Here is a 23207-nt window from a genome sequence, read left to right as displayed (position 1 = left end):
ATTTGTTTTCAGGCAAGTGTGATCCTTGTAAAGGTTTAAAATCTTTCAGCCCCCCCCAACCAACCCATTATCAGTAATTCTTATTCAACTGTACAGATTTGTATATCTAATGCATAAAGGCAAATACCCTGCCATTCCTACTTAGTTGTCCCTTCCTTTTCATGTCTGTTATTGCTGGGTCTCTACTTACTTCCTACTCTGTCCTAAGGTCCTGCTCTTTTTGCCAGTCATTTTTATGTTACACCCTGGCTGGCTGTCTTTCTTGACATCTCTTCCTGACCCCTGTCCTTGGTCTGGATCCTTTGTCCAGGAGTCCTAGTGTCTCTTTTGGTATTGGGATCACTCCTTCCTTTACTCTTTATCCTTCTCTATAGAGGTGGTACTTAAAAACCAGCAAATTCATATTTTCAAAAAGGCCAAGTCTCCACTGCCCAGATTCCTTCTTCCCTTCTAGTTCTCCCACCCCAGATGTGGAGGGATCCACCCTTGGAGAGTCTTCTCCAGTTCATAGTCCACTAATATCATGTGCAGGTGTATCACCAGGCCACTGGCATCCAGATAGGCTTTTAGTAGCTCAAGCTTTTTCTTGTACTCTGTGAAGGTATAGTCCTTGGAGAAGCTCATGACCAAGTCCCTCACCACCTGGAGCTGCCAGATGTCACCACAGTGGGAAAATACTTCCTTTAACCTGTCTTTTTGGTCTGCAAGTTTAACCTTGCCACAAACGGGGTGATGGTGGGGGGTTCTCTTGTGATGTCTTTACTGGGGGGATATTATTCCAGCATGGCCTGCCACACCTGTGGTGGTGTGGGTCTTCATCAGTGCTATCAATGCTGCTGGCTTTAAAAAGCATGTCATACTCCCTGGTGATGCCATCCAGTTGTTCATGTTCTTAGCATGCTTGGGCTTGCAGAGATGCACCAAGCTATGCAGATAGATGCCCAAGAGCTTTCATTTTCTGATCTGTGTATGCAGTGAGAATGTATATCTAGATATGAGGTGTCCCCAAAAGCTCATGTGTGAAACAATACAAGAAGTTTCAGAGGTGAAATGATTGGGTTCTGAGAGCCTTAATGTTATGGTTTGGATGTGAGATGTTCCCCCAAAGCTCACCTCTTAGACAATGCAAGAAAGTTCAGAGAAGAAATGATTGGGTTGTGAGAGCCTTAACCCAATCAGTGAATTAATGGGATTAACTGAGTGGTAACTGGAGGAGGTAGGGCATTGGGGGCATGGCTTTGGGATATATATTTGTATCTGGTGAGTGGAATCTCTCTCTGCTTACTGATAATCAGGTGAGCTATTTCTGTCTGCCACACTCTTCTGCTATGATGTTCTGCCTTACCTTGAGCTCCGAGGAATGGAGCCAACCTTCTATGGATTAAGACCTCTGAAACTGTGAACCTTCAAATAAACTTCTCTTCTACAGTTGTTCTGGTTCAGTCCTTTTATTCACAGCAGCAAAAAAGCTGACTAAAACACTTAACCTTATCAGTGGATTAATTCACAGATATGGATTAACTGGGTTGTAAATGTGGGCAGGTAGAGTGTGGCTGGGGGAGGTAAGGTCATTGGGTACTTACCTTTAGGGTTCACATTTTGTCCCTGGTCAGCTGAGCTCTCTGTGCTTCCTCATCATGCCCTGAGCTGCTTTCTTCCACCACACCCTTCTGCCATGATATTATGCCTTACTTTGGGCCCAGAGCTATGGAGCTGTTGGTCTATGGACTGAGATCTCTGAAACTGAGTCAAAATAAACTTTTCCTGTTCTTGTCATGTCTTTTGGTCACAGTGAGGCAAAAACTAACTAAAACACCTTCCCATAGGCTGCATTCACTAATCTTGTACTTGGCGCCAGTTCATGACTCCTTCATTTACTTCTGCTCACAGCCTGTTCAGGAGGTAGAGGATTCCTCTAAGTCTGCTAATATTTTTCAAGGTCATGAGTCTTGAAACCCCTGATTCTGTCTTTCCCTGAGTCTTCTGGATGATTTAGAGTGTGAAGCATATTTTTCTCTCAGTTCCTTACCTTCAAATTCTATTAGTTTTCAAAATGTCCCTTAGGGAAATTACTTTAAAGAAGCTGAGTGGAAAGCAACAATACAAATTCACCAAACTTCATTCACTAATTAAATCTGTCAGGTCCCCTTATTTAGTGTAAGGTCACTGCTTCTGTTGTGGAATTTGGACTAAGATTATTCCTCCTAGGATACTAATTCATAATTCTTTTATATACATAATGACCAGCACTCTCAATATTACAAGTAGGAACATGTACAATAAAAATCTTACATTACAGCTTTAGTATTTTTTTTTAATCTGGTTCATGAAACGAACTGAGAAGACAAAAATATTCTTGTTGCAAGTTTTATTATGTGTAATCATTTTCTTCAAACCTCTTTTAGTTATTTTTGTTCCAACCTCTTTTCAACTCAAAATATTTACAGACTTACTACCATCCATCCTCAATACTATGTGGAGACACAATGCTAATGAGCAAGTACCACTCATACTTGGCTTCTTTAAATTGAAGTATATTGAATTGTTCATATTAGCGGGGGCATATTGTGTGGGGAAACTTAGGGCAAACTAGCCAGGAAAGTAGGTCTGTAGCCACCCCTCCCCTGCATCACCAGCAGCCAGCCAGGTGTGATTTGAGGTTCCTGTATGCACTTCCCCTACTTACCACTAGGAGCGCCAGCGGCACACTGGAAGCACCAGCCCAGAGCAGCCTGGACCGCGCGGCTCCGAAGGCATCGGGGGCGTGGAGCGCCTGGTGGCGGTTGGGTGGGTGCGGCTGCAGGTTCCACCTCCGCGCCGCGTCTGCGCGGGCTGGAGAAAGAGGAAAGAAAGGCGCGCGCCAGGAGACCTGCGCTCGGAGCGAGATATTGAGTGTGGGGTGGGAAACCCCCAGAGAGTGTGGACATGGACCCTGTGGCTGGAGCCTTGCTCAAGATGCTCGCTCTTTTGTCTGCGCAGACCTGCAGCAAAGTGGTGGCGGGGAATACTTGTGAGTACAGTAGAGCTTTTAAAACTTATATTGATAACTTAGAAATTGTGTTGTTAGGGTTAATAAATATTTACAAATGTAACACTGGCTTGTTTCTGAAAACAAAGCGTTAAAAATATCTCCAAGTCCCGCCGGTAAGATAGGATGGTTTAAAATTGTTTTCCCTCTTGTCGCATCTAAAATATACGAAGCATGTTTTGACTTTTGTGGCCCCAGACCTAGGCTGCTTTTTTGCATATTCTTTGAGTAAGCGCAAGTTCTTGTAAAACCTAAAATTAGCATGAGGATATTTAGAGATGAGATGAGGCGAGCGAACATGAGAGGAGCTTGCAAGTGCCATTACTGATGCCGTTTCATTATAAGTGCGTTTTGTAAGAACTATGTAAGAAAGAGAAACAACTGCTGAACTGGCTCCTCCTGCATAGCGTAGATCCTTGCAGTTGGCACTTTGTGGAGTGGGGCGGACCAGAGAACTCTGGTGCTGCATTGGTAGGCACAGCAGCAGGGTACCTAGATTTCGTGGCATGTTCTGGGAGACTTCCAACCCCTCTCCGGAGAGGGCTTTTGCTTAGCGGAAAACCGTTTTGCCATTCAGGTTTTAAACGTTCAAATGCTTGTATTTTGTGATATGTTCAGCTTCTGATTTTGAGGGGTTCAGTTTGCTAGCTAAATAGATTCAGCAGACCTCAAGGCATTTTAATCTGACGATTTAAAAACAAAGTTTAAAAAGTTTAAGGATCTCCATCACAGGCTTTTCTTTATCTGAGGGTTTTTTTTTTTCTAAAAATTACTTCACTTTTTAGTTACAGTTGGACACAATACCTTTATTTTATTTACTTATAATTATATGGTGCTGAGAATCGAACCCAGGGCCTCACAAGTGCTAGGGGAGTGCTCAACCGCTGAGCCACACCCCCAGCCCCTTACCTGAGGAATTTTTTAAGTCTCTCATGTCCTTCATTCCCTTCTGCCATACCTCCTCATTTTTTTTTTTTTTTTAAATCGAGTTGTGGGCAGGAGGACAAATTAATATGACTTTCAAGAAAGTGCTGGTAGGCATGTTCAGAATTGACCTTGCTGCCATGTATCCAGATTTAGCTTTGTCATCACAGGAAAGTTTAGCCTGAAGGGAAAAGCATTGAAAAGTTACCCTTCCACCATTCATTTAGGGCCATAGTGTATGTGAGTCCCTGCAACAAATGAACATGCAAATGCCAACCTGCATTTCAGACATAATTTTAACTTAGCTTTGTGTAACCACCTCCATGAATTAATTAAAACGGGGCATTTACATAAAACCCAATCATTAAGGTCCTGCAAGAAAGCTTTGTCATTTTGCTAAGAGATTTAAAAATAACCAGACTAATTAATTGTTTGTAGAAACAAATTGTCAGATAATTCCACCCACAGTCACTGAAGTACAATTAAAAACTAAGTCACTGGAGGTCACTATTACTTGGAGGAAATGTGGCTTCAGAAACCATTGCCATGAGAGGAGCAGAGGGCTTTGCTGCCTTTCCTGTTTCCTTAGTTTTAATTGTGTGATATTGACATTGTTAGTTGTTTTACTCTTTCTTTGTTTTTCATTGGTATTGCATTTCCTGGAACCCAAGAGGGTGCCCCCTCTGACACTGAGCATTCTTGCTAAGGAGTCACAAGTGCAGGTGCTCTGTGGGGAGGGGCAGTACATCTGCCTGTAGTGAATGTATTTCTAAGCTCAGCTCCCTGTGGTTCTCTGGCTGACTCTGTAAATATCAACACTAGCTTTCATGTATCACCCTCTTTTTATTTTGTTGTATTTAGTACTCAAATTAATGTTAAAAAATATATTTATATTGCCACGGACATTTTAGGTAATAAGGTCAATCTGTTGATGGTTCTCCAAATGTCAAGATTCTATTTAAATGGCTTGTGGCTTTAAAGGTTCACAGAGTCTAGAAAAAGTCATTTGATAATTCCTTAGGGCTCCCATTCTGATAGTATGACTTGTGGGAGTAGAAATAATGGAGAATAAATGTTATTAACCTCATTAGGCAAGCTAATTAGATAAGCTAGTATTTCTTTGTTTTCTGATTATTTGGGAAGTATTTGTGTGTGTGTGTGTGTGTGTGTGTATGTGTGTATGTGTGTGTATAAGTAAGGTACTTAAAACATGTATTTGAAATCTGTTATTATCAAGTCATGATAGTTTATTCTCATGTCTGTACCATCTTATGAGAAATTAAATTAAATTAGTTAATTAATATTGCCGTACTGGGGATTGAACACCAGACACTTTACCACTGAGCTATATTCCCAGCCCTTTTTATTTTTTTTGTTTTGAGATGAGGTCTCTCTAAGTTGATTAGCATCTTGCTAATTTGCTGAGGCTGGCCTCTTGTGTGTGAGAAATTTTAAAGAGGAGTTTGCTAGCAGGGTGGGATTTCAGGTTCTAATACAAAGCCATGGACCTCAGTGTTGCTCAACAGTTTTGCTGGCTAACCTTCATTTTCCTAAGAAGTGCTTTGAAAACTTAAATAATCCTTTCCTATAGACTTTATGACTAAACTGAAATATTTTTAAGCACCAACACAAAAGAAATGGAAATGTCCCTGCCCATAACTGTGGGTGCAGACCAAGTCTATTCAAGTATAAATATCCAGTGTCACATAATAGGCAACTGTAGTGTCTAAGTTATTTTTACCTGATCAACCTTAAATACTTGTGTAAATCGTGGTCATGCAGAATGGAGGCACAGAAAAGTCTCCCATTGCTAGGAGTATAATGTCATGAACATTTATTTACATAAATATCTAATAGTGTCTTTGTCATATGTGTCTTCTGTAAGACTGTACTTTCAGAAGTTATCTCATTTAGTGGACATGAAATTGTTTGTTCTTATCTGGTAAATGCTGTCAACATTCTTTATTGTCAAAGGAACATTTTCAATCTCAAGTAATGTCATGTGCTAAGAGGATCAACATAGTCTATAAAGAAATTATTGCCTTGGCTAATAGGGACTAAGCTTCTGTTGATGTTTTAACTGAGGCAGGCTCTTGCCTCTGTAGCACGCTTAATGTTTGTCTAGAGTGAGTCTCATCTGTCCGGTGCTCAACCTGGTGTATAGTAGGAAGGCTTCCTGTGAATGGGAAGCCATGCATTGATGCAGGCTTTGGGCAAATGGCTTTGGACACAGGTATCAGTGTTTTTATGTGCATTTGAACTTGGAGTTTTTTAAGAAGAACTTTTGATAAACTAGTAAGAAGATCCTTATTCATAGTATGAGAATGTATTTCCCAGAAATGTGAAGGCTAGGGTGTGTGTGCATACTTACAGAAAACAAAATAATTTTCTCTAATAAAAGTCCATGTGACTGCTCAGCCCAGAGCATCAGGTGAGGAGAGAGCCAGGGTTGGTGGGGGTCTTAAGATTGTGGAATTGTAGGAGAATCTTTAAGCAAAAGCAAATAAAATGACCACAAACACACATTCTCAGTGCCTCTACCATGCCTGAACAGTGTAAGGAAGAAAACTCAAGCTTCATGGGCCTCAGGAAAATCTTCTTTTCTGTGTGGGTTGTTTGGGAAGAGGGAGAGCAAATCACTCCAAAATACCTAATAAAGGACATAAAACTCTCCTTGAATGAGTATATGTTATGGTGAATTTTCCCCTTTAAATTAAAAACAGTTTGAATATAAAAGTGTAAAATAGCTTAAACAACTTGGTAGTAATTGATCCAGGGTTTAGCTGTAGCCTCAGGTTTCTAAATAACAAAGATGAAATGAACTTTAGGATATTCCCCCTCACTATTTTTTTTAGAAGTTTTGAAGGGTTATTTCAACACAAAAAAGTTCTTTAGTGTGTCTTCTAAATTTTACCTATTTCTACCTGCCTCTGGGACCCACTGATAAGCCAATTGCCTTAGGCCTCTGCTGTTGGTATTGAATAACTTCTTAAAAGCTGCATTATACATCTCTGCATATTTCTGAAAGGCATAAAACCAAATATAAAATGTTTCTTTAAAATATAGATATGTATTTTTCCTAGTTTGAATTCTAAAGCATATGCTTTAATTTTTTTTTTAAATCATGTTAAGAAAAATTCTGTATCACTGTAAATACTATCAAAGATTATTTTAGGGTGACCTCTCAGTCTTCTACAAGGGCATTGTTTAATAGGTGTCTATGATTGCTTAATTATCTAGGAGAATCCTCCCACAGCTGCCTTACTTGTTTACTATTTGATTATAATTGAGACACTGAGATGTTACCTGCTAAATTGATGAGTGCATTGTTTCAGGTATGAAAGATAACTATAAAGATATTAGTGCCCTAGGATAATAATTAGTTTTTATGTAATCTACCAATCTCTTTCATCCTCTAAAAAAATGCCTGTAAATGTCCAGTTTCTCAAAATGCTCTTCCCTAGATCATTCATTAATGAGCTTACAAACCTTTCTCTATTTGCTTAAGAGTCAAACACTTTGCTTAAGTGTTTTTAACTCTTTGAAAGCAGTGGTCTGATGTAGGCATTGCACATCATTGTGTGATCCTCACAGTGCTTAGTTCAGTTGTCCTTTTATACTGTATGTCTTTCTTGTCCATTAGAACTTTTAATCTAGGGAGCTGGCTGGAAAAGAGATAAAAATATTATTAGGTTCCAAATAATGGGTATTTTCAACATATTAGAATGAATACTAATAGAAGCATAAAACATTTGGCTTTAAAAATTGTTTACTATTTGTATTGGTGTATTATAACTATAATAGTGGAATTCCTTATGCCATATTTATATATGCACATATCATAATTTGATCAGTATCACTCCCAATATTTTCTCCTCCTTTCCTCCCTCCCCTATCCACTTACTGTATTCTACTGTTTTCTCATTATTATTTTAAATTAGTGCATCATAATTGTACATATGAGTGAGATTCATGGTGATTTATTCACAGAGGGACATAATTAATTTGTTAGACTCTGTTCCCTGGGACTTCCCCATGCCCTCTTTTGCTATCTCCCTCTCCAATTCTTTCCTCTACCCTATTGGTCTCCCTTCTGTTTTCATGAGATCTCATTTTTATTCCTTTTTTACCCCCTCTCTAGCTTCTATTATTATTATTTTTTTTTTAAAGAGAGAGTGAGAGAGAGGGGGACAGAGAGAGAGAGAATTTTAACATTTATTTATTTTTTCCTTAGTTCTCGGCGGACACAACATCTTTGTTTGTATGTGGTGCTGAGGATCGAACCCGGGCCGCACGCATACCAGGCGAGCGCGCTACCGCTTGAGCCACATCCCCAGCCCATCTAGCTTCTATATATGAGAGAGAATATTTTACCCTTGACTTTCTGAGTTTGGTTTACTTCATTTAACACAGTGTTCTCCGTTTCAGCCATTAACTAACAAATGACATTATTTCATTCTTCTATATGACTGAGTAAAACTCCATTGTGTATGTATACCATACTGTATTCATTCATTCATCTGTTGATGAGCTCTTGGGCTGATTCTGCAACTTGAACTAAATCAGTGTACTGTAGTGTTATGTGAATGAATATCAATGATTATAGCAGTGCAATTCACAAAAACATTTAGCATTTTAATTAGCTTAAAATTAGAAACTACATACTTATTATATGCTCATTAATAGTACAGCAATAAAAAAAATTTACTCCAAGATTGTAAATCACAAAGTGGGAAAAAACATGTATTATCTCTTAACTGTGCTGTAGCTTTCATTAAATTCTTCCTGTTTACTCTTTAGGATAAGATATGCTTCTGCATATAAGATGTGCATGGAGGCAGCATCAGTGTCATTTATATCTAACTCATGAATAGAAACTGGATAGTTTAGTTTTTGACTAACAAACAACATTTTTGAATTTATTTTGGGAGAATATTATGATAGTAGATAAATTTATGAAACTTGCTTAATTTTTTTAGGGTGTAGCTTTTTTTTTGGTATGTGTTGCTTGTGGTTCCATCGTCTGACTTAGTGGTTATATTCTCTGTAGAAGGAAATTGTAATGCCATGTGATTCTTGGGGCTGGTGGACAGTGGACTCTATCTTAATTTTCATAGCCCTTGATGATCCCTGGAACTCTGGCTGAGGCTTAAATATTCTTTGTAATGTCCCATTACTTGGTGTGCTCAAGACACAAGAAAATTTCTCTGACTTGTAACCAAGCCATGGAATCACTGGTTGGAGTCCTGCAGTGATCACCTGCTGCCTGAAGGCTTAGAGCAGGTGCTGCCTGAAGGCTTAGAGCAGGTTCTGCCTGTAGGACTCAGACTTACAGTCATTTGTTATGTTAACACCTAAAATCCTTGGCAGCCTGAGAACTTGTTAAAGTTAAATTGAATACAGTATTTCTGGGAGTGGTGAATTGATAGGCAAAGTGGTAAAATTATCACTATTGTCAACAGAAATTCACTAGGAGAGAATTCAAGATAAAAGGGGAGGCTCATAGCTCATTGGTTAGTCCAAGCAGCACAAATAAAACAGTAAAAAACTGAGAACTTTAGAGACCATTCATTTGGGGGCAGTGACACAGTGTCCAGGTGAAGGCTACCAAGTTTAGCTGTGGCCCTTTCAGGAATTTTCAGGTCCAATGTGCCACCTAACAGTCAGCAAATGGCTTTCAGGCTGGGTTCTGAGTTCAGATTCAGTTAACTAGTGGGATCCATCTTGGGGATTCTGCTATGTGCCTATGCACCTGTGTGTCCTGAGGAGATCATGGGTGGAGAATGCTGTGGAGGGAATCACTGCAGTCACTACAGGGAGATCAGGTGGAATCTTGTTGGGTTCAGGAAGATTGTTAGTTCTCAGTATATATTTGCTGAGGAAGTAAAAATGTGACTGATTCTCTCTCCTAAAATATTTAGTAAAATCCCAAGATCTGGCTTTCCTTGTCTCAGCTGTGCTGTGTGTTCTTACCCCATGATTGTGACTAAAGGGTTTGGGCTTTTAACTGCTCAGAAGTGGGGCCAGAAACTGATTTGTAATTTGAACCTTGACCAGATGCTCACATAAATCACCATGTCAATAAATCACAATGCACCAATTCTGTAGCTAATTAGTTAAGCATCTATTATTAAAAAGTTTATATGGCAGATGGTTGGTTGTGTGTCTGCCCCTCATGTTTAATGTAAACTTTTTGAAAAATGGAACTACATTTCTTTTTGTGGAAGTCTGCAGATAGTACTTCTTACCAGGTACCTGAAGAAATTAGTACAGTCATGTGCCCATAATGATGTTTTGATTGGTGATGAGCATATATGCTTGTCCCAAAAGATTTTATTTGAACTGAAATATTGCTACTGTGCACTATTTTACTGTACTTTTTCTGTTTAGATAAACAATTATTGTGTTAAAATTGACCACATATTCAGTACAGTAACATGCTGTGTAGGTGTGCATCCTAGGAGCAATGGCCTATATATACCATATGGTTTAGGTGTGTGGTGGTCTAAGCAAACTAGGTTTGTGTAAATGCACTCTATGATGTTTACACAATGTTGAAATCACCTAATGTCTCTCAGAATGTGTCCTTGTCATTAAGTGATGCATGACAGATCCTTAAATATGCTCCTTTGAATAGCCCCTGGACACATGGGCTACTTGTTATCTGACTGGTATTTCTAAAGTCTTCGAAAGAACATGTGGTGCCTGGCCACCAGCGCTCACAATAGAAACATATGCGCTAAATGCATAAGAAAACAAACTACTTCACAGGAAGGCCCATAGAAATAACAAACTACAGGATGAGATCAAAATGAATGTAGTTGTTGGAAATAGATTTAGAATGCCAAATGTCTATAGAAATAGAAGAAAGGAAAAAAGAACAGAATAAGTAACTTATTTCTTTCAGTTTCCTGCATATAAAGAAACAATCTTTACATGAAAACGATCTAGCAGAGTTGAAAAAGAAGAGTATGTAGACATGAAAAAGTGAATTATTGAAATAAAGAATTCAGTGAATTCTGAAACAGCAGATTAGACATAGGTGGATAAAGAGTCAGCCAATTGGAAGACAGATCTGAAATAAATAACTGGCATACACAGAGAGACAAAGAAAAGGAAAATATGAAAAATGGGTTAAAGGGCAGAGTGGTAAGTGACAAGATCCATGCATGTGACTTGGGTTCTGCAGGAGGAGGAAAGACTTAACAGATGATCTATGGGAATTCTCCTAATTCAAGCAGGTCACCAACCTTGTGAGTCAGGAAGACTTTGAAATGTGTAGGAATAAAAAGAAAATAGTGCACACCACCAACATCACCATATGGGAATCGTCCAACACCAGAAGTAGAAGTTGTAGAAAGCAGCCAGGGGTAGGAATAACTAACAACATTGAGACCCATGAGCTTTCAGAGTTCTAAGAGGGGATAAACACCAAGGATTATAGACTTAGCTTTCAAGAGTGGTGGGGACATAGTCATTTGCAGAAAAGTAAAATCTTTTAAGACTTCAGAGGATGCAAGACCACCAACCCATCACTAAGGAAGTGCTAGTGGATGGGGGTGGGGCAGGAAAGGAAGCAATTATAGGGGCAGGTGTGAGTAGTTAGAATCCAGCAGCTGTTACACAAATGATGCTCCTGAAAGTCTAATTGCAATGTTGAAACAATAGTAAAGGTGTATGTACAACATCTGTGTGCAGTTGGTGGAATTAAAGGAAAGAAGACAAATCTAAGTGAACAACTGGAAATAAATGTAGAAAGATAGTCAGAATTAAAGCATTCATGGTTCTTACATTATTGGTGAAGGGAGGTGAAATTTGTTTATTTTTATGCTTTAACTGTTAGGCAGAATCAGCATAAAATTTCAAGGAGGATCACTGAATAGAAGTGTGTGTGTGTGTGTGTGTGTGTGTGTGTGTGTGTATATTTATATATATATGAAAATAATTGGTTAAGATGGGTGAGGAGGTGCACGCCTGTAATCCCAGCGGCTCAGGAGGCTGAGGCAGGAGGATCAAGAGTTCAAAGCCAGCCTCAACAACTTAGTGAGGCCCTAAGCAACTCTTTGAGACCCTGTCTCCAAATAAAATACAAAAAGGACTGGGAATGTGGCTCAGTGTGGTTAAGCACCCTTGGGTTTAATTCCCAGTATCAAAAAAAAAAAAAAAAAAGAAAAGAAAAGAACTGGTTAAAATGGACATGTAGGAAACAATTAAAAAGAAAGGATAAGAATACAGAAGATTTTAATAAACTGTTTCCCAGTTTGATATATATAACAATTGATAAATATTATGCAGCCTCAATTACTTATGAAATATTTACATCTATCCTTGTCCATAAAGTCAGTTCCATAAGTTTCAGAGAATTAGTAACATTAAAATCATAGAGAAGCTTCATGAAGCTGGTAAAAGATAAAATAAAAAAAACAAAACAACCCAACAACAAAAGCACACCTAGAAACATCAAGGTCACATTTTCAACCACCAAAAATAGTGATATAAATCTATTTGCTGTGGAGGAATGAGAACTAGTTTGCCTTTAGCAGAGCAATGATACAAGTAGCAAAAAGAAATGCAAAAACAGTACATAGTAAAGGAAGAGAACTTCATAATTTATTAAGACCCCATGAGCTGGGGGCTTGACTCAGTAGTAAGATCATTTACCTGACATGCATAAAGCCTTGGGTTTGATCCCCTGCACCACAGTAATGAAAACCAAAATTAAAAAAAAAACAAAAAAACAACAAAAAAAACATTAATGTCACTGAAGGGAGTCTGAGGAGATCCTGAAAAGGGGGACCTTAACTCAGGATGACTGGGTCCTTGACAAACTTTGCAGAAAAGAATTTCAAAACATGTCAAAGAGAGGGAGGAGCAGAGATTTTTCAGGAAAGCAACAAATCCATATTTCAGGGAGAATTCGGCTGTCAAGGGAGTGAGATGTACCTTTTGGGGACTCAGGCTCTTGTCTTTGCATGGGGTGACATGGGAAGGTATGTGAGGTGTGGCTGTCTTAGGATCTTTATATTGTCTCCTCTATCTGATCAATATATAACATTTGAAATGTGTGAATTTCTTAAAATATTGAATCTCCCTTTGCTTAATCTATTCTAAAAGGCACTTTTCATAAGTGAGTGAATTTTCCGGAACCCTGAGATGTGTAGATTTCTTAGAAACTTTGGAGTGACAGTTCTGGGGAAAAAAATCTGGCTTGGGAAGTAACAGGCCTGGGAGGAAAACTGACCCAGAGAGTGAAGGTATGAGGAAATTTATCACAAGGCTTTGAGTTTAAAGTAGTCTCGCTTTTCTTCCTTTGTCTCCTTTCTACCTTTTATTTCTTCTATCTCAAAAAGATATTATTCAGAAATACATACTACCTACTCACTACCCATAAACTTAGTGGAAAAAAAAAGGAAGGACGTGTTTCACAAAGAAGAGACAATCCAAAGAAAATGTAGTGGAAAAAACTCTAATTCATAGTAGGCAAAGCAAATTAATTAAACATGGTAAAATTTGATAAGGTCTAAATTAGTAGATATTTAACAGTTATCTGAAAAATCTTCCCCTAAACCCAGAAATTATGTGCATGGTGTAGACTGGGTGGATGAGATCATCAAGCATGTGAGGGTTTCCCAGTCTACTTTTTTTTTTTTTTTTCATTTTTGAATTGGTGGAGGTAACTACAGATTGAACCCAGGAGTGTTTATCCACTGAGGGACATCCCCAGCCATTTTTATTTTTATTTTTGTTTTTTAGTTTTGAGGCAGAGTTGCTGAGGCCCAGCCTCCCAGAGCTGCTGGGATTACAGCTCTGCACCACCATTCATAGCCCATAATCTACTTTCTATGGGGCCTGACCCCAGGGAGGCTTACCTGTGGTGGCTAGGTGATCCCTGGGTGGATCCTGGGGGTATATTTAATTTATGCTTCTACCAGTGTATTTAATTATGATTCTACCAGTCCTACCAGTGTATTTAAGAAGTTTCAACAATTACTATTGCTGGTAAACACTTTTTTTTTTCTGTGAGCAATTTAAATATTTGATTAATTCTAATATTTTAAAAAATGGAATGAAACACCAAGTTAAAAAAAAATCATACATTTTTCCATTAAAAAAACCTGCAGTCTCTTGAGGTTAGCAGATTTGTCAATATTTATACACTAATTTTAAATTTTCTGCTTTAGTAATGCTTATAGAGTGTAGATTTAGATTTGGATTTATAAAAGAAAAGTGTTACTCAGACAAAGGGACATTTCTGTTGGTATACCCTGACAGATTTTAAAATTGGAGAAAAAAACATACAAATTTATTAAGGTGCAAAAAGAGAAAACCACAGCAGGGTGGGGGAGGAGGGATCACTGCTTAATAGAAATCACAAAAATATACACCCCTTTATGGAAGGTGGGCATCCCACAGCCAGCAAGGGTGTTTTGTGATACAGATAGGGTTTTTTATCTGGGTCAGGTATTAGAATCCCAATCTCTTCCTGCTGTGTTTAGAGCCTTCCTAGGCAGAAAGGAGGTAGGGGACATAAAATGGAAAAACCATTGTGCACATCTGCTATTTACTAATGTAGATGGATACTTTTCTTTTACAAAAGAACCACCTTTCAGAGTCATCCCTGTGATCACAGAGCCTGGAGTTTTTCTGAATATCCAATTTGAAATAGGCCAAAGGAATGCATTTGGGGTGGGATATATTACTCTCTTGCAGGGTCACTAAATATATCCTGTGAATTTTTTTTTTTCTTTCAGTGTTGTGCTAAACCCAGGGCCTATCCCATTCATTTGCCCACTGAGTTATACCCCAGACCTGAATTTTTAAAATCTACTTGTTACTGAGTTAAAACATTCAAATTTTTTGATATGAATGTTAAAGAACAATATAGTAAATATTTGAGAAACAAAAAAACAAACACCTTTTCTAGGTAAATTTTCTTTTCTTTTTCTTTTTTTTTTAAGAGAGAGTGAGAGAGGAGAGAGAGAGAAAGAGAGAGAGAGAGAATTTTTAATATTTATTTTTTAGTTCTAGGCGGACACAACATCTTTGTTGGTATGTGGTGCTGAGGATCGAACCCGGGCCGCACGCATGCCAGGCGAGCACGCTACCGCTTGAGCCACATCCCTAGCCCCTAGGTAAATTTTCTTAAGAAATGTTTAGTTGCACCATGTGATGAAAACATAAAACAGATAATTTATTTTTATAAATGTATCTAAAGAACTAAAATCTGAGAATGTATTGCATTATTCAATATTAATTTAATTTAATGTTTATTTGATATATATACATACACATAAACATATGCTCCTTAAACATGAGTGCTTCAGTTATTGGAACAATAGTGGGCTATACTTTTTAATAAACATGAACAATTAAAGGAAATTATTATTTAATGGAATTTTTTTAGACATAGACTCAAGTTTTTTAATGAGTTGTTAATATTTAAATACAAATAATTTTAGGTAAATGTTACCTTGAAGAGCAATGCTTTAATATAATTGTACTCAGTGACTAATGAATTAAACCAGAAAAGATTCCCTAATGAATTAGATATGTTAAAGCTTTCAGTGTCACCTGACTCTAGATTTTGTAAAATAAAATAAAAATGCTCCTTTTTTTCTGTCTATTTTTTATTCATTCCTTGAACACTTCAAAGAAATTACTGTACCTTTTGTTGGAAAAGAATTCCCCTCCCCATGAGGCTGAGGATGTAGCTCAGTGGTAAACTACTTGCCTGTCATGCATGAGGCCCTTGCTTCAAAGCCCAGCACCACAAAAATAAATAAATAAAAAGTTCTGTCCCTGACTTAATGGGGACAAGGGGTGTTTTATGGAGATTTGTTTTTATAAATACTTGGTATGGATTGATTGTACTTGCTATAGGCAGGTGACCTAAAAGCATACCACAGCCTCAGATTCTGCTTTTCCTTCCTTTGAAGAGAGTGGCCACCAAGACAGCCCCCAGGAAAACCAAATATCTCCTGAGAAATCAGAGCATGCCCAGGCCCAGCCCTGCCCAGGCTCATCTCCTGAGAGGGGAGCCAATTCTCCAGGGACTTGCTGAGATTTTGCAGCCAACTATCCCTGGTTTTCTTTCTCAAAAAAAAAAAAAAAAAAAAAAAAAAAAAAAAAAAAAAAAGAAGGAAGGAGGGAGTGAGGGAAAAACAAGCAAAAAGAACATATACAATATATGTAATACTGTATATCAATAGAATATATATTGTAGTCAGGAAAGCTTTTGGAATCTCACTGTTGATTGTCTTTGCAATGGCATTTCATTCTGCTTTCCTATTTTATCATAAATTGCTCTTTAGCTTTGGAATTTTGAGGGGAGGTACAAGGGAATGAACTCAGGGGCACCAGACTGCTGAGCATATCCCCAGCCTTATTTTTTGTATTTTATTTAGATATAGGATCTCACTGAGTTGTTTAGTACCTCGCTTTTTGCTGAGGCTTGCTTTGAACTCCTGATCCTCCTATCTCAGCCTCCTGAGCTGCTGGGATTACAGGTGTGAGCCGCTGGGATTACAGGTGTGTGCCACTGTGACCTGCTAGCTTTGGAAATTTTTAATGTTTCTTTAAATTATTCTCAAATTGCAAATATTCAAATATTCAAATTTTCTAAGACAGTGAAAAATATTCTCGTGCAGCCTAAGTCTTGTCCTGAAAACACAACAGATGTTATTATATTTATGGATCCAATATGATAGCACAGTTATTAAATTTTTGTAAGTTTTTAAAGTCATTGGGATTTTCAGAAGAAACATTTTTTTCTAAATAGAAGTGATGGTCTGAACTTTCATATTATTCCTAGGGTTTAAAAAATTGTGCAGCAAGTTTTGATTATTCTACAACAATATAACAGAGAGCTAATTAGTAATTTTGTCTTCAGTTTTCCATGGTGAAAAAGTTTTTACTCAAGATGTAAAAATTTTGTAAAAAGTTACAAAGTAAGTTCTTTATTCACTCAAAAAAGTAATTAATGTAAACAAATGTATGGTCAAAAATTAAAATTACATATTTGATTGCTTTGTGATTATTTTAATAATTTGAATAAAGAATTTGAGAATTTTATAGAATTCTACAAAAGTCACAAACCATTTAATTTTAAAATAATAGATTTCACCCCTTGAAATGATATTTAAGAGTTGGTTAAACATTAATATTTAAGAGTTACATAGCAAGGCAGTTTTCTTGCTAGCAAGCTATGGATAGTTAAAATCTTTTGAAACTGAGCATTAAGAGCAAGATCAGTACTAATATGAGTCAATAGCCTAACATTCCAGTGTGACTTCTCAAGCACTAGCTTGATTGGGCTTTGGGATTTTACATTGTCTTTACACTGCCCCGCTGTCCAGTGGTGATGTCACCCTCAACCACAGAGCACACTGTAGATGCCAGGACTACCTCTGTGCAAATGCATTGTAGGGCACACCTCTACACATTCCAGGAATTCACCACTGCAGAGATGTGGGGGCTGTTGACCTGAATCTGTGCATTTCCTTCTTTGGAGTTCATAGTCTGACTGCCTTGAGTGCAAAAACACCATACACCATATCCTAAGTGCTCTGGTTTGATAGTTTTCAGAATAAGCTGCAGTTAGGAAATCAGAATTTCAGATGAGGAGGTGAGGAATTGTTAGTTTTTAAATGTCCCAGGGGATTTATATTTATTTCCAAGTTTGAGAACTGTCGCTGTACATGCAAGGTTCCCAGATCAATGAAAGTGCTAGACAAGCCAGAGGGCTCTGGGAGAGATTGAGCAAGGGCAGCCTTAGGACCTTCCCACCCTTAGGCAGAAGGTCTCTTGAATTGTGACTTGAAGAGATGGAAAAGGTGTATGGAAAAGGGTGTCTGAGAAATTACAGCTCTACCTGTTTCTATGAATTTTACTCCATAGAATGATGCAATTTTGACAAATCTGGAGATATTACTTTCTCTTAATGCGAAAATTCCCTAAATGTTCAATTTGTGGATTCCTTCTGAAAACTATTCCTCAGTATGGTGGGTTGTTGAATTTTACTTACATGTTTATTTAAATAGGGCCAGGAGTGTGTTTGGAAGTGAGTGCTGCATGGGGCAATCTCTCCTGGTAGCCGGAGAGAAGCCCCTTCCTCAGTCTGTTCTCTCAACTTCTGCTGTCATTTACCCACTCAATACCCACCTGAAAAATTTAGACTTCCCATGCTTCTCCTCTTATTATGAATTGGTTCTTTTTTTTAATTCTTTTTTGATACTGAGATTGAACCCAGGGGTACTTAACCACTGAGTCACATCCCCAGCGCTTTTCATTTTTTGAAACAGGATCTTGCTAAGTTGCTGAGGGCTTCATTAATTTGCTGAGGCTGGCCTCAGAACTTGTGAGCCTCCTGCCTTGGCCTACTGAGTCACTGGAATTACAGGTGTGGAACATCAAGTTGGGCTGATGAATTGGTTCTTTAAATATTTTGAGCTCAATATATGCCTGGGTGGAAATAAGAGATATGAAGATTTTAGAAAGTTGTATAAGAGCTTTTCAACTTGTGGTCAGTTTAATTCAGGAAACATTTATCAAATGTCTACTGTGTGCCAGGCAGTATGATAAAAGCTAAGGAAGTAAAGATAAATACTGGTTCTTTACAAAAATGTGCTGAGCCTTTAAGATAGATGTGACAATTTATTTAAGGGTTATGAGTTTAGAACCACCCTGATGATTTAGAATCAGTTTCTTTTGCCAAATGCATGTTTTTTCAGTGGTTAGTTAAGAATAACTGGGATGATGTTGGCTTTCTAGGGCTGGGGTATAGTTCAGTTGGTAGAGTGTTTGACTTGAGTGCACAAGGTTCTATCCCCAGCACCAAAAAGGAAAAAAAAAAATGACTTTCTAGCTGGACTTGGAGGCATACACCTGTAATCCTAGCAACTCAGGGGCTGAGGCAGGAGGATCACAAGTTCCAAGGCCAGCCTCAGCAACTTAGTGAGGCCCTAAGCAACTTAATGAGACTCTTTCTCAAAAGAAGAAGTAAAAAAGGCTGGGGGTGTGGCTCATGGTTAATCACCTCTGGGTTCATCCTTAGTACCCCCCCCCAAAAAAAAAAAAGTTTGGCTTTCTAGCAGGTCCAAATCATTTTCTTTTTAGGGTACCAAGCAAATTAGTCAGTGAGAACTAGGAACAATTCTCCATCCAGAGCTTTAGTTCCCTAAAAGTTCTGTAGAATCATATGGTTTTGTACAATTTTAGAACCATGAAGCAATAGGCTTGATTTTTTCTGTTGCTGGGCCCAATAGGCTCTTAGACATACAGCTGGAAAAATAACCCCAAAACAACATCAGCTGGTTTAAGTGAAGTTTTCATGTCTTTTCTCTATAAAGTGGTCTAAATCAGAGCCTTCATTTTTAACTGAATTAAGAGGCTTGTACATAAAGAGGAAGCCTTTTTAAAAAACAGATTTTGTGTATTTCTCCCAGGTTTTCTGGAAATTCAAAACCAGATATTACACAGGAGGCTCTTTTTATTAGCAAGTACCTGCCCAGTTAAATGTCTTCTGCCATTAGAATTTTAATATTGGAAGACAACTACCTTTATAATTCAGTTATTTTTCTAAAAATTATGTAAGGCTTTTCACAAATACTGTGAACTAAAAAAGGAAACAATATTGGCATGAATCCACTTCATTGTAAGGAATCTAAGGTATCATTTAATTATAAGAATAATTATTGTTTTTGGTTCATACCAAATATAGTTTAATAATAGTTCAAATTCATGGGTACTAATTTGCTGTATGACAACCTTAAACTCAATGGAAATTGTTTCTTGTAATATGACCCTTAGAATTATATTTACAAGTGAATTACACTGAGAAATAAGTTTATAGGCAACAGATTGATCCACCACACATCTCTGAGTTAATGCCATGGCCATAAAGCAGACCCATGAAATAACAGATGAATATATTGCTATAATAGGAAAAAAGAGTTCAGAAGTAAAAACAAAATACCTTAAATTAGGATGTTGCTAATGGCCAGACATAATCCCTTTGTATGTGTAAAATAAATAAATTGTGGAATATGTTTAGAGGCAAGTGAGGGCACAGATGGATGGGAATGAGGTGTGGTTGGAGAATTATGCAAGGGCCATCCATGGATTTTCCATGCCAAGTTTCTGAGCTTGTAATGCACTGTAGGTTTTAGCGGGTATATTCATACTCTCTACTGCATATATTTTGGCGGTTGTGATGTGGGACAGAATAGGCTGGACATCCAAGGAATTTTCAGGAAGTAGGTTTATTGGCTGCAGGGTCCATAGAGGCTATCGCCTAAAATTTCTCTGGACCTCAAGTCTAAAAATTCTTTGAACTTTATACCTAGTAGGAGAAGGGGACTGAAGGTGAACAAGACAAGTGCTTTTTTGTTCCATTTTTTAATATTAGTCAGAGGTTTTACCACAAAAGCAGTAGTAACATCATCAAGTCTGCAGCTTTTATAAGACAGAGCAATTTAGTCCTCACAAAAATAGGAAGTCCTAACCCACATTGAGTTTTTTTTTTGTAGAAATTTTTGCTGATAGTCTGTTAATAAGAACAATTATGGTAAGGGGTCTTCTGGGTGGGGATCTCTGGTCTGCTTCAGGGAGCATGGGCCAGTGACTCAGTATACTTGGTAAAGTTCAGAAGTAGGATACAACTTAGCAAAGACATTATGGGAATCTTCATGAGGATGGATTAAGGGCCAGCTATGTGGGGTGAGTACAACCTGGGAAGGGTGAGTACAGACTTGGGAAGGGTGAGTAAGTGGACCCTGATGTTCACAATTCTTAGAGGCCTTAATGTGTCACCAGACACTAGGAACGGGGGATCCTGGATCCAAAGAAAAGTTCCAGATCTTACTCTTATGGTTAGAGAAATGATCACCAGATATTTACAGGTTCTTTTGAATCAGACATTGTCCCAGGTTCAGAGACAGAGGGGAGCCATTGTGTGAGTGTTGGTCTTGAGCATTGGCAACTCCTGAAATTCAGACAGTCCAAGTGGAAGGACCAAGTAGGATCAAAGTCCACCTCCAGGGGAGTTTATATGCATTGTCTTTTACAGTCCAGGGAATAGGTTGCATTGTGATGTGTTGAGGAATGAAAATACATATTTTCCTTTGAAGACTATTTAATCTAGTTCAGAAGATAATTCATTCAAAAAAGATATCATTTATATGCAATTGTGTATGAATAGAATTTGGAAAGTGCTGAAGAATATAAGAGCTAATGTATTACTGAGGGGTTGTTTTTAATCAAAGAAACCTAGAGTTGTTTTTCATTTGAGAGGAAGAATAGATTAGGTAGTTTTAGAAAGAAAAAACTGGAAAACTGTTTCATTTAGATTGGGAGGAGCAAGTCAATTATATATTCCCCAACTGTTGGAAATTCCAAATTTCTAAAATCACCTGAGGAAAAATAAATATATATAATTTTATATGTGTGTGTGTTAGTCAGCTTTGTGTTGTGTGATCAAAAGATCTGACAAGAACAAGATAGAAGAGGATAAGTTTATTTTGGGCTCATAATTTCAGACATTCAGTGCATAGTCAACCTAATCCATTACTCTAGGCTTGAGGTGAGGCAGAACATCATGGTGGAAGGATTTGGCAGAGGTAAGTTGTTCACCTCACATTAGAGGAGAAGCAGACAGAGAGGGAGGAGTAAGAGACAAAATATATTTCCCAAGGGCTTGCCCTAGTGATCTGCTTCCTTTAGAGTACCCCACCTAATTAGAATTATCATCCAATAATCTATTTAAATTATTAATCCTTCAAATGATTAGGTTATGACTTTTATCATCTAATCATTTCACCTTTGGAAATTCTTTCTTTGTTACATGACCTTTCTGTAGGATATCTCTAATTCAAACCATAAGAATGTGTGTGTGTGTGTGTGTGTGTGTGTGTGTGTGTGTAAAATAGGAAGCTAAAGTATTATTTTAGTACCTCGGTCTAAATGGTTTTATGGTATGACAAACAACAGGCTCTTGATTAAAATAGCTTTACAATATGGTTTAAAAGTTTCTTAAATATGATTGTTGCATCATCAGAATGCCTGGTAGGATATCCCTAACAATCTGATCTGAATCAGTGTCAGTTGTGAACATTTGTGATGTGTTTGGTTCGGTTTTTCTATAAAACAGCATCACAACTATATGTGTGTGTGTGTATATATATATTTTTTGTGGTGTTAGGGGTGGAACCCAGTGCCTTGCTCATGCTGAGCAAGCATTCTACCACTAACCTGTACCTCCAGCCCAATCCTTCAGCTTCTCTAAAAACACAACTTTGAATATGTTTCTACCTATGAAAGAATAACTAAATTTTAAGGTTGAGATAATTTTTTAGAATCATTCTCATGTTTATGAGTGTCTATTATACAGAGAAATAAATTTGTTTTGGCATAACTACAGTATTTTCTTTTATCTTATGTTCATTCTTATATGCCTATACTCAGCTTTTTTTTTTCTCCTAAGTGATAGTTTTTCTACACAATTGTTTATCATCTCATCTTTTAAAAAATTTCTATGAATAATTCTTGTAGCTTTGAAGCATTTCAAGATTTGGTTGTTCTTAAGACATTATTTCAAATTATTGATAAGAATAATATTCAGTTCGTGAAACTGCATATTTTATAATGATGCCAGAGAAACAAAATGACATCTGATCCTACCGACTTTTGCTCCAGGATGCTTAATATAAAACAAGAACATTTCATATTGAAAACAGAAATGAGTGGAGATTTCTGGGGGTATCTGAGACCTCATCTTGTGCGGATATAACTTTGCTGGAAGATGCAAGAGTTCAGGAACTGCACTGTCCCAGTGCATAGGTACAGAGATGCTCCTGTCCCAGGGCCTCACAGGAGGTGGGCACCTTGTTTTGACCACATGATTTCACAGGTGACCTCAGGAATCAATTGGAACAGCTGATTCTAAGGCCTCACAGTTAGGATTATTAAAAAAATGATCATTTTTTAAAAAGTATCAAATTTTTCTTCCCAAGAAATTACTACACTGTAAAAGTTATTACTACTACTTTTTAAAAAAAATTTATCATCATCATCGGTATTAGGGATTGAACCCAGAGGCGCTTTATCACTGAGCCACATCCCTATCCCCCTTTTTTTTTTTTATTTAGAGACTGAGTTGCTAAGTTGCTGAGGCTGGTTTTGAACTCATGATCCTCTTGCCTCAGCCTGCCAAATTGCTGGGATAATAGGCATGCACTGCTGGGCTTAGCCTTTTCTTTTT

General features: G+C 37.7%; 1 pseudogene; it reads right to left on the bottom strand.

Moving 5' to 3' along the window:
• Nucleotides 1-238: 238 nt before the first annotated feature.
• Nucleotides 239-888, bottom strand: LOC144251451 (U11/U12 small nuclear ribonucleoprotein 35 kDa protein-like; annotated as a pseudogene).
• Between the last annotated feature and the right edge of the window lie 22319 nt (nt 889-23207).

This window comes from Urocitellus parryii (genome assembly GCF_045843805.1).
Source record: "Urocitellus parryii isolate mUroPar1 chromosome 13 unlocalized genomic scaffold, mUroPar1.hap1 SUPER_13_unloc_8, whole genome shotgun sequence".
NCBI classification, from domain to species: domain Eukaryota; kingdom Metazoa; phylum Chordata; class Mammalia; order Rodentia; family Sciuridae; genus Urocitellus; species Urocitellus parryii.
The sequence above is the reverse complement of the archived record's forward strand: the minus strand, read 5'-3'. Positions and strand labels throughout refer to the sequence as shown.